We start from the raw sequence: 12,585 nt of genomic DNA on the forward strand, positions 1-12,585 counted from the left end.
TGGAGAATATCATGCTAAGTGTAATAAGACAGTCCCAAGAAACCAAAGGACAAATGTTTTCTCTGAAAAGTGAATGCTGATACTTAATTGGCGGGGAAGGTAAGGAAAGAATGGAGTAACTCTGGATTGTGTAGAGGGAAATGAGGGGAGTGGGTGGGATGAAGGAAAGATGGTGGAATGAGACAAACATTACCCTATGTACGTGTATAATTACATGAATGGTGTGACTCTATTTCATGTATAGCCAGAGAAATGAAAAGTTGTACTCCATTTGTGTATAATGAATCAAAATGCTTTCTGCTGTCATGTATAACTAAATAGAACAAACAATAAAAAACTAAATATACATTTTAATATTTTAACTAATGATGGGCATTGTTGTCTTTGATTAAATCCATTTACACAGACACACAGAGATGTGTATGTACACACAGTTTTATCTATACCCACATTTATTAGGTAGGTCTTTCTTGTTCAATTTTAACAAGTTAAAATTTTCAACGTGTGTTCAGGAAATCTTTAGGTATGAAAGTGGAAACTGAACATCTAAAATAATCATAATTAATATTCAATTATTTGCTTCTCTTTCAACATGGTATCACGAGCTAGAAAGGGAATATATTTTGAACATTCTATTCTACTTATTCAATTGGGTTCACAGATGAAAACTCACATGCTAACCAATTGAATGACTTTTAATTCTAAGAAGGAATTTACTTTGAATATCTATTGACCTATACCTTGAGTCAGATGGTCAACTGCCCAAGGAGACAAGAGCTAAGGGTTCTGGGATATGCATAGAAGAAGTTCCATCTTCAGCGAGACTGAACTGATCATCGCAATAGCTTTATTCAGTATTTTCCCTGTCACTTGTATGAAATATAATTTTTTGAGTGTGAAAGTACAGTTGAGGAAGAATATCTCTTCACTGTTATTTTTCTGCATTTGATTAAACTGAGATGGAAAAAAATACCAAAACAACACAACACAGAACTATACTATAGCCTAGGATCCAGAAATCCCTGTCTGGAAGTGTTGCTTAGTCTTTTCTTTTGATCTGTTTATTTATCTTTTGTTACAAGAATATGAATAAATGCCCAACTTTAGAGAATTGACATTAGAACTATGTTGATTAATATGCGCAGATATTTTGAAGAGTTTAAAGTGTCATACAAATGCTCTTAACACCTCTAAGTAAAAAAAAAAAATGATAGTCCTGCTGTACTCCGGATAGCAGGGCACTCCCAGATAATTGCTTTCTATCTTAAGAGGTACATAGACAGCTAGAGCAAACTCTGAGATTAAAAACCAGAAGGGTGAAAGAACTCCTAAGTAAGTCACAACAGAAGAAAAGATGTGGTTGGTGAAGGAAAGTAAAGTGTTCTATGATATTTAGCTGTAGAAATGAGATAGAACTAAATGTGCATTAGTTACAGGAAAGATAATTTCCAAATTAAATATATTTGAATAGAGTTATCCAAAATTTGAATGAACTATTTTAATAGGTGGTGAGCTTACTAAGCAGAGGCTAAATTGTTACCCGAGAGGAAAGCAGTAAAGAGAATTGAGACCTCAGATGGGTAATCAGGATGTATAGCTGCTCTGATTCTTCACTATTCTGATTTTGAAAGGTTGTTTGAAAGATCATAATGATCATTATATTGTTCGCTGTTTTGGATTTTTATTGCTCCAGAAGAAACCATCCCCAAACTTAATGGCTTAGAACAATACTTCCTTACTTATAATTTTGTAATTCAATGGCAGGATATCCACTTTAAAATGGTATCATTCCAAGTACTGGGAACACTGGACGTCCAAAATAGCCTCACTCACATAGTTGCCCATTAAGGAAGACCAGCAGCTGGGAGATCATCTGAGACTCAGTTTTCCTTAACGTGGATCCCTTCCCATGGAAGTTCAAGTTTTCTCGCACAGCATAACGACTGAGTTTTGAGAGGGAACACTTTGTGAAATTGAAGTGGAAGCTGTAAATAAGTCCCAGCTGCCAGTGTTACACAACAGTACTTCAAGAACACTCTATGGGGCAAATCTGAGCCAGTTCTAAATCAATGTGTCAGAAAAATGAATAAGAACTTAAATACATGAAGTTGGGGATCACTGAGAACCATCTTGGAGAGTGGCTTCCTTGGTCCCAGTGTTGGATATTAAAGGAAAGAGAATACAGGAACAAATAGTTTTAAGCATGTTTAGGAAGGCAAGAAAACAGACCACAAATGATTGAAATGAAGAAAAATATAGGAAAGTAAGTTAAAATGTGGCTATTGGAGCTTCACTCTCTTGACTTATGGGTACTAGTTCAATAGAGGAAGTGAGAGAAAGCTGTTTAGTGCAATTTGTAAATAAAAAAAAACTTATTTAATGGCAAATATGAGATTAATTATTGGGGGAATATAATATATCTAATGTTAAGTCTTGCCCTTGAAAATTTTTTAGAATAATTGGGAAGCAGATTGGAAAACAGATAACAATAAAAGCTATAATAATATTAAAAGAAACTTTAAAAAGTGCTATGATAAGTACAGTTGAAGAGGTCACAGAGGTGAGATCTAATCTTTGAATGATAAGAACATTTTTTCAAGCAGTAAAAAAGAAAGGTTGTAAGAATTGAGGGTTTTTTTGATTTTTTTTTTTTTTTTTTTTTGCTTATTTTGTGCCAGGTGTACTATATATTATTTATCATGAATTATTTACTTTGGTTTTTTTTTAAAGTATTCTGTTGTGGTTTGGGTAGGGAATGCTCCCACAAAAGATTAGGTGTTAAAAACATGATCCTCAGCACAGCGACGTTCAGAGGTGGCACTTTTAGGCAATGATTGGATCATGAAGGCTGTTACTTCATCAGGGGATTAATCTATTTAATGGATTAATAATTTGAGTGGATTATTGTTGGGTTTTTTTAGGATTTTAGGCAGATGGGGTGTGACTGGAGGAAGTAGATCACTGTGGACATAGCTTTGGGGACTATATCTATACCTTGTGGTCCCTTCTTCTCCCTCTTTCTTCCCATCATCCTTTCCATCTCCCTCTTCCCTCTCCCTTGTTTTTTCTCTGCTTTCTAGTTGCCATGAGCTGAACAGCTTTCCTCTACCAAACTCTTCCATAGTTTTCCAAGTTTCTGCCATGGAGTCAGTTGACTATGGACTGAGACTTTGGAAACCAGAAGCCTAAATAAACTTTTCCTCTCCTAGGTTGTTCTTGTCAGGTATTTTGGTCACAGTGATGAAAAGGTGACTAACACACATTCTAATGAATCAGGTATTATAATTCATATTTTATTTGTTACTTTTAGCTATACATGACAGTAGTGTGTATTTTGACATATTATACATGCATGAGGTGGAACCCATTATAATTTTGATCCCATTCTTGTGGTCAAACATGATGTGGAATTACACTGGTCACGTATTCCTATATGAGTATAGTAAAGTTATATTTGATTCATTCTACTGTCTTTCGCATTCCCATCCCCCCTTTTCTTCCCTTCATTCCCTTTTGACTAATCCAATGAACTTCTATACTTCCCCTCCCTATTTTCCCTTGTGATGGGTTGGCATCCACATATCAGAGAGAACATTTGACCTTTGGTTTTTTGGGACTGGCTTATTTCAATTAGCATGATATTCTCCAATTCCATTCATCTACTGGCAAGTGCCATAATTTTATTCTTTCATATGGCTGAGTGAAATTCCATTGTGTATATATACCACAGTTTTTTTTTTTAATCCATTTATCTGTTGAAGGGCATTTATATTGGTTCCATAGTTTAGCTATTGTGAACAGAGCTGCTATAAACATTGATGTGACTGCACCACTGTAGTATGCTGATTTTAGGTCCTTTGGGTATAAACTAAGGAGTGGGATAACTACCAAATGCTATTTCCATCCCCAGTTTTCTAATGCATCTCCATACTTCTTTCCAGAGTGGTTGCACCAATTTGCAGTCCACCAGCAACGTATGGACTATAATCCATATTTTATAAAAGGAAGAAATAGGTAAAATAACTTACCCAAATTAAAGCATGCAAAAATTTTAATTCCAAGTATATAGTCTGTTTACCAACTCATGTTACTAGGCAATAGTGAAAGCAGACTAGATTTGAAATGCTTTCAGAATGTTTAGTAAACCTACCATGGGCCTAGCTGGGCTTAGATCATATAAAAAGACACTATGGTAACTACATACCACCTCTAGAATTCTTCAGATTACCTCCCATGTGCTTCTTTAGTATTTCTTTGTGAAAGGCTGAACTAGACTTGCCCTTGCTTATCTCGAGATAAAAATATCCAATAAACAGGAAGGTGGAAATATTGATTTATAACACAATAGATATTGTGGTTGGAGATACAAGTTAAATATCACAATAATTTAGCTACTAGTAATAATATTAATAATAGTAGTAGCAGGATTAACAGCAATATAATAATAAGAAATAATAAAAATAAATAAGACTATAATTGTAATTTACCCTAATGCTACAGTGGCATTACACATGCTATTCTACTCCTGGGACACTTTCTATACTTTCTAACCCTTTGTATAAGTAAATTCCACACTATATTTATATCTTAGTTTGTACAGAATATTTATTCAGCTTAGTCTCTAATTGGGCAGAATGTTTTGTATTATCTTAAAATATCAAATTCCTTTCCTAGGAAGGAAATATATTTCTGTGATTAAAAAATATTCCTGTAATTTCTTCTATATTCTAGATTATATAAGGCAGAAAAATATATTTCTCTTTTTTTAACCACTACATGCCCAGCTCATACTCAGTACCCAGCATAGACTTAGACTTTTGAGGACAATTGAAAGGACAATTAAAACCTGGGTATTTACAATGTGAGAAGAATGCTAAACAATATCAACTTTTGATACTTGAATTAAGAAAGAGGTGGCCTTCAAAGAGGTAGAAATAACTACTGTTCCCTACAGTTAAAAGCATCACTCCATAAAATGTGACATTATTAATATAACCATAGCCACATTCATACCTTTATTTAATTGACAAGAACACACACATACACAAATAACCATAGATGCACACACAACTATACATAATTGCCAGTAGTGATCTCAGATATTCTGTTATTAAATATGTTCTTAAGCAAAATAATTTTAATTTAAAGTAAGAAAGGCAATTATATGAGCTGAAAAGACAAACCTTAGAAATGGGAGAGAAACAACTTTGAGAATCGAATAGAAATTAGCTTATTTATTAAGTCATGAGACTTTTTACAACTTTCAAAACATAGAAGTTATGATGATTATTTTTATGTGTCAACTTTTTTGAGCATTTTTGGGCAACAGTAATACATAAATAAATAAGCTTTCAATAAAGAGGTTTCCCCTCCAAATTTGGGTCAGCCTTCTCCAATCATCTGAAATTCTTAATAAAAAACATCTACTTTCCAGAATAAGAAGGAATTTTCCAGCAGACTGCCTTCGGACTTAATCTGCCCCATTGGCTCTCTTGGATCTCCATCTACTGGTTCACACAGCAGATTTCAGACTTGCCAACCTTCATGATCACAGGACCCAAATCCCTACAATAAATCTGTATTCACATTCTATTGCACTTTTTTCTCTAGAAAATCCTAACACAGGGCTGGGGAGATAGCTCAGTTGGTAGAGTGTTTGCCTCATAAGCACAAAGCCCTGGGTTCGATCCCCAGCACTGCAAAAAAAAAAAAAAAAAAAAAAAAAGAGAAAAACCTAACACAGATTTCAGCACCAATGCTGGTTCTATATTCTTAAGGATGAATTTTCTGAATAACTTCAGGAGTTTCTGGAATTGACTATGTAATATAATTAGATATAGAGTCATGAATAACTTTATTTTCAATAAAAAAGAGAGCACTGATATTCCATGGTATGATGTGTCCTGATACATATGGAAAATACCAACAATGGATAACCCTAATTAAATACATAGAAGAAGCAATGACCCCAGTGACCATGTATATGATACTTTCAAACTAATAAGTATAATGGGATGGATGGTGGTCATTTCTATTAAAAATTATTTTTTATTGGTTTCATTGAGAGGCCATTGGGCTGCCATAGATCAAAATTTGGAATCCCACATAAGCAAAACAAAGCACAAACTAAACAGTAAATCAAAACTCAAGCTTAAGGAATCAGAAATTGCCAACCAGCTTCTAACTAGGAACTTTCCACTCTAACCAAAGAAGTATGTTTTGTCTTGCTTTGTGAATATATAATGAATGTTTTCTCTTATTCCTTCCTGTGGAGTACTAAGGTCCTTGAGTGTATTGCTGCCAGATTCATGAATCACTGAATGCTGAAATAAACTCATTAAATTTGCTATTTGCCTACCTTTTTTCTTTTATCACTCAATGTCTATGGGCAGAATGAGGAAATAAAAGGATAAACTTAGAGAATTCTCATCTCCAGAATTGCCTATACAACCTGAAGCTTCTGTGTGTGTTCTGAAAGAGATCCTTATCTTCCTGTGGAGACAGGACTGAGATTATTGAAAACCAAACCCAGAACTCTCCATACCCATACTCATGACTGATTTGCAATGTAAATTGAATTTCCAGTCTCACAAGGTGTCTACTGCTAAAGTGAAAGTATTGAATGGGAAGAAAATAAATCTGGAAAGTTTACTGGGGATATGTGGGAAGGAATGGCATCATTAAATTCTGGTGAGTCACCCACAGTAGAAGCATACATTCCATCTTCATCTGAGGGAATTAGCTCCCCATTGCCTGAGGAAACTAATGGTTTCTCTTGAAGTAGTTGTTTGGCAAGACAGTGACCAGTTTCCTCCATCCCCACAACTTCTTTTTAAGTCTAGACTTATAACTAGATTTATGTCCTAGCAGATACCTAACGGTAAGGAAAAGTGTATTGTCCATGAAGAAATAGACTATTTTCCAAAAGAACTTACTTGAGTCTTCTAATTTATACAGTGAGAAATATGGGGGAATATATGTAAGAAAGGATAATAAGAATATACTAACAGTGGAAGGAACATAAATTTGAATAGGATTGAACTTATGAATCCAGTAAACATAGTTTGTGAATTCTATGTTGTACATGAAGAAGATATTTTATTGTTTAGTAGGCTGAAACATGTAAATGAAGGTAGCCCTAGGTAAATGAATTGAAAATTCCATATCTGTTTTTGTTTACAGCGGAAGGGATTCAAAGGTTCAGGGGTGACTGGAATGTTAGGGAGTATATTTGTCATTTAAGATATATCCACCCATTCACCCACTTGGGGAAGATCCTGAAGACAGAAGTTTTTTGTTGTTGTTGTTGTTGTTGTTGTTTTGTACTGGGGATTGAAAACAGGGGCATTTAACCATTAAGCCACATCCTCAGCCCTTTTTGTACTTTGTTATTTAGAGACAGGATCCCACTGAGTTGCTTAGGGCCTTGCCAAATTGCTGATGCTGGTTTTGAACTTGGACTCCTCCTGCCTCAGTCTCCCAAGCTGATGGAATTACAGACATGTACCACCGTACCATGCAAGACAGAGTTTTTGATCCCAGCAGCCAAAGCACATAGCTGGACACTGCTCCCAGCTAGGATGAGGCAGCAGAGTAGCCAAGCAACAGAGAAGCAGCAGCCCAGGGGCAAACTGGATGGGTTAGGAGATAGGCAGTGACCATGGGTTGCAAACTCAGAGCCCACCATGCCTGCATGGGCCTGAGGCATGGCAGGTCACTGCCATGTAAGCCAGGAAAGCTAACCAGTCATTCCTCACCCCCCCACCTATTCCTCTCTGCCAGACCTGGTGCAGATGGATGCATGATCCATGGACCAAAACCTCCTGGGAAGCTGAGATTTATTGCCAGTCGTGAGAAAATGGAAGTGGGACAGACCTGAATGGAAGTTTGCCCTCAAGAGTTAACCCATAGCATTAGTAATTTACCAAACCCTAATTAGCATATTTATGAATGAATAATGTTAGTACTTTTCCAAATCCTGATTAGCATGATTTTGGACCAATAACATTCACTCAAGTGCTATATGAACCCCTTGACTACACAATCTGGGAAACCTGCTATTGTGTGCACCTTGCCCTGTGAGAGTTCTGTTTCTGTTCTTGAATAAATCCTACTTCTTTACTCTTTCCTTCCATTGTCCATGAGTTTTATTCTTCATATTTGCCAGAAAAAAATCCAGAAGGAAGAATTGGTCAGTGAACTGCTAGGGTCTGCTGCAATACTCAGAGGTATAGCCTGACATTAAGTGTTGCAACACTTCTCAGCTATAGTGACCTGTAGTTTATGCAGACCGCCCCCACGAGCCAGTGGAAGCAGAGAATCAAGTTTCATTTCAACTCCAGTTTCACTTTCACTTAGATTGTGAGAAATACATTTTGAGGGAGGCCCTAACATTCTTGAATAGTTGTATTTACTTCTTGTCTGTAGACAACAACTTAGGAGTGGAAGCTACAGACTCTGAGCTGGGAAACCTAAATGCAATTGGAAGTAACTGGATGCCATGGTGGCAGGGGCCTGGTAGCAGCACTTCAGCCCCAAAAGGCAAAGTGGCATGGTTACCATACAAAGCAGCAATAAAAATAGCCTCAGGAGAGATTTAAAACCAGTTATGATACTAGCTAATTTATTATGGTTTTTCTTGAAGTGAAATAAGAACAGTATTAAATTTTTAGTTGATTTGTACAAGCAGAAAAGCACTGGTCCAGATGAAAGAATTCTACCCTGAATCACAAACACAGGGTCACAGCCCTTCAATCTGTTTCCAAACTTGAGCCATTTTATACTGAACCCCTCTTGTATGAAAGGGAAGTTAGATTCTCTGGAGGAGAGACACCAATATACTACTAAAAATATATACCATTGTTGTTTCCTTCAGCCTTCCCCAAAGAGAGCAGTAGCCTTTTACCAGTGTTACTATGCATTGGGGAAATGGAAGCAATTAGACATTTTGTGACCTACCAAACACTGGCTCTGAACTGACATCAATTCCAGGAAAGTCAAATGTAACTGGTGCACCAGAGTAGAGGCTTGAGAAGGTCAGGTGATCAACAGAGGTTGAAGTTCATCCCAGAGTGGTCCCAATGGGTCCTCAACAACATCCTATGGTTATTCTTCAAGGTCAATCATGCATAATTGGTGTATATAGAATGAAATGCTGGAAGAATTTCTATATTGGTTTCCTGACCTGTGGAATAATGGATATTATGATGGGAAAGGACAAGAGGAAACCATTATAATGCCTGAAAAAGTCGTAAAGCAAACAAACAAACAAACAAACAAAAAACCACATCCTTAGAGGGATTTTAGAGATTATTAATCCCAGTTATCGAGGGCATGAAAGGTGAAGGGATTGTGATTTCCAGACGCATCCACCTTTAGCTCTTCTATTTGGCATTTGAAGAAGGTAGATTTTCTCATCTTGGAGATTGACACTGGATTATGGTAAGCAAAAGCAAATATTGACTCCAATTTCAAGTGCTAGGCCAGACAGGGTTTCATTGCTTGAGCACATTACCACATGCTCTGGTGCCTGGTATTTAACTACTGATTTGGCAAACACCTCTCTCTATATATATGCCTGTTAGATGTCATCAGAAGTACTTTGTTTTCAACTAACAAGGCTATCTTAATGTCTTATCTCAGGAATATATTGACTCTTTACCCCTATGTCATAGTTTAGTTTTCAGACAAAGATCACTTTTCTCTTCCCCAATGTATTACACAAGTCCATTGTATTGAAGGACATTCTGTTCAGAACTATTAAGGAAGAAGTAGCAATTACTCCTTAGTTAGTGGTAAGACATTTACATGTCAGAGGATGGGAGATGAGTCTGACTAGAATTCTGGAGCCTAGAAAGTAAAATTTCTAGGGATCCAGTGACATGGGACAAATCAATATATACCTTATAAGAGGAAACGTAAGTTGTTCATCAGATTACCTCTACAAAGAGAAGGCACAATGACTAATGAACCCATTTGGAATTTGGAGGAAACATATTCCTCATTTAGATGTGCTACTCCAGTTCACTTAGTAAATGAACTAAAAAAAAACTACTAGTTTTTTTTTTTTTTTTTTTTTTTTTTTTTTTTTTTTTTTTTTGTGGTACTGGGGATCGAACTCAGGGGCTGTGCTTGTGAGATAAGCACTCTACCAGCTGAGCTATCTCCCCAGCCCAAAACTACTAGTTTTTAAGGCACCAGATTAAGAGAAGTTCTATCACTGGTCCAGAATGTTATAGAAGCTGCTCTACGCTTGGACCATATAACCCAACAGGTGCAATGTGTGTTATCAGATCAAATAAAGATGTTGATTGGAGTGAATAACACTTTAGTCCCTTAGGATTATGAAACTGAGCCCCGCATTCTCTGAAGATAACTACTTTTTTGTTTGTTTGTTTAAGAAAAAACTTTTGGTTTGATGTTGGACCTTAGTAGAGATTGAATGCTTATCCATGGACTCTAAGTTACCAAGCAGTCTGAACTGCCCATCATGAACTGGGTGCTAGAAGACCCACTAAGCCATGAAATGGGGTTTGCCCAATAATAATTCATCATCAAATAAAAAAAGGTGTACATATATATATTTGAATGGTGGGGTTCAGAATATATATGCTCATACTCAATATCCAATTTATGATTCTGATTATGGCTAGGATTCACATTTGCAGGAGCTGAGGAGTAGAAATTGTGATGATGCCCCTTCTATTACCTCTAGTGATTCTTTTGAAAAATGTTTGTTTCTTATTTCCATGACCTTATGCTTTGCTGGTCACAAGTCAGTCCCAGTGGGAAGAATGTTTCCACTATGAGACACAACAATGATTCCATTGAACTGGAAGTTAGGACTGACCCTAAGTCATTTTGTTATGAATCATTGATTCATTCTTCTAAATCAACAAGCAAAGGAAGGAGTTAACATAATGGCCTAGGAGACTGATCCTAACTACTAAGGGGGAAATTGGACTTCTACTGCACAATTAAGATAAGAAAAATATGTGTAAAATATAGGAGATCTACATAATCCTACGGTGTTTCTTAGGGTCATCATGCTCTACATTTAAAATCAAGAAAACTACAGCAACCCAATTATCCAGAACTGCTAATGATCACTATAAGAATGGAGGTTTCAGGCACCGTACCAAGTAAAGAATAATGACTAGTGGAGAGGCTTGCTGAAGACAAAGGAATACAAAATAGGTAGTGGAAGAGGAGGGATATGAATACCAGTTGCGATCACATGACCAGTTACAGAAATGAACATAGAAATCATCATAATTGTCAGGAATATTTCTTTAATTTTTCATGTTGTGTGCATGAATGTGTTTGTCTATACCCATGTATTCATTTAAAGCAAGTAATTTTGTATTCTTTCCTCTTAAATCCTCCCTCATCATGTAACATGAGTTGTATTGATTTGATTTCATAGAATTTAAGTATTGTTAACTTCATAGGATTTAAGTTATAAAATATCATGAAGAGTGAATGGCAACCAGTTCTTGCCTCCTGTTCTCATAAAAGAATGAATTTTCATTTGCTCACATGAGCAAATTGTAAGGTGGAAGCATGAGTTTGTTATTGTCATTAATTATCATTTAAGAAAATGTACATGGGTAAAAAGTTGACAAGGGGTGGTTTTGTGATGGTTAATCTTAAATGCCAATATGTTTTGGATGAGATTAGCATTTAGATCAGTAAACGTGGATAAAGCATTCCATAATGTGTGTATGCAACTTATCCAATTAGTTGAAGGCTGAAGAGAACAAAGACTTTGACCTCCCCAAATAAGAGGGAATCTCCAGCAGAATGCCTTCATCTGCACCTGCAGTTCTCCTAGTGCTCCATCTACCAGTCCTCAGTGAAGATTTTGGACAATTGTATGACCTATGCCGTTATGTCTGTCTGTCTCTTATACACACATTTATATGCACATTTATACACACACTGTATTGTATATAAAAATATAGATAGACACACTGTATTGTATATATTCAATATATACAAATGCACACACACACATACCCACTTTATTGGTTCTGTTTCTCTGAAAGATTCTAACTAAATATTATAAGATTTTATTTTTCACTGAGAGGTGGGGAAGAAGTGGGGAGAAGGAAAGATAATGAAATGAGACAAACATCATTACCCTAGGTACATGTATGATTACACAACAGTGTGACTCTACTTCAGGTACAACCGGAGAAATGAGAAGTTGTACCCACATTTGTGTACAATGAATCAAAAAATAATAATAAAAAGAAGATTTTATTTTTTAGTTTATTTACTGAATATGAAATATAAAGGATATCTACTGGAGAAAGTTCCAGACCAGGACTTATAAGCACATATTGGATTATAATTCTTGTCAACTCTCTGATGAACTTATTTATGATATTGCCACATCACTCACCAGAGCCCAGGAATATGCTTTTCATTATGAAATACAAGAATCTGTCTCTTGTCTTCAAATTCTCAAGGTGATTTTTGCAAACCGTGGATAAGTAGGGAAGTTTAGCAGATAATAAGCCTCACTGGAATTTATGCTGATGGATTTTATTCCAGAAAGTATATGGATAGAGAATTTGATTG

General features: G+C 36.0%; 1 non-coding gene across 1 annotated transcript; it reads left to right on the top strand.

Moving 5' to 3' along the window:
• Nucleotides 1–5,628: 5,628 nt before the first annotated feature.
• On the top strand, nucleotides 5,629–5,704 carry Trnam-cau (transfer RNA methionine (anticodon CAU)). Its single transcript has one exon. It is a non-coding gene; the product is annotated as a tRNA-Met (tRNA).
• The last annotated feature ends 6,881 nt before the right edge of the window (nucleotides 5,705–12,585 follow it).

Source organism: Sciurus carolinensis, chromosome 5 (assembly GCF_902686445.1).
Source record: "Sciurus carolinensis chromosome 5, mSciCar1.2, whole genome shotgun sequence".
Classification (NCBI taxonomy): Eukaryota; Metazoa; Chordata; class Mammalia; order Rodentia; family Sciuridae; genus Sciurus; species Sciurus carolinensis.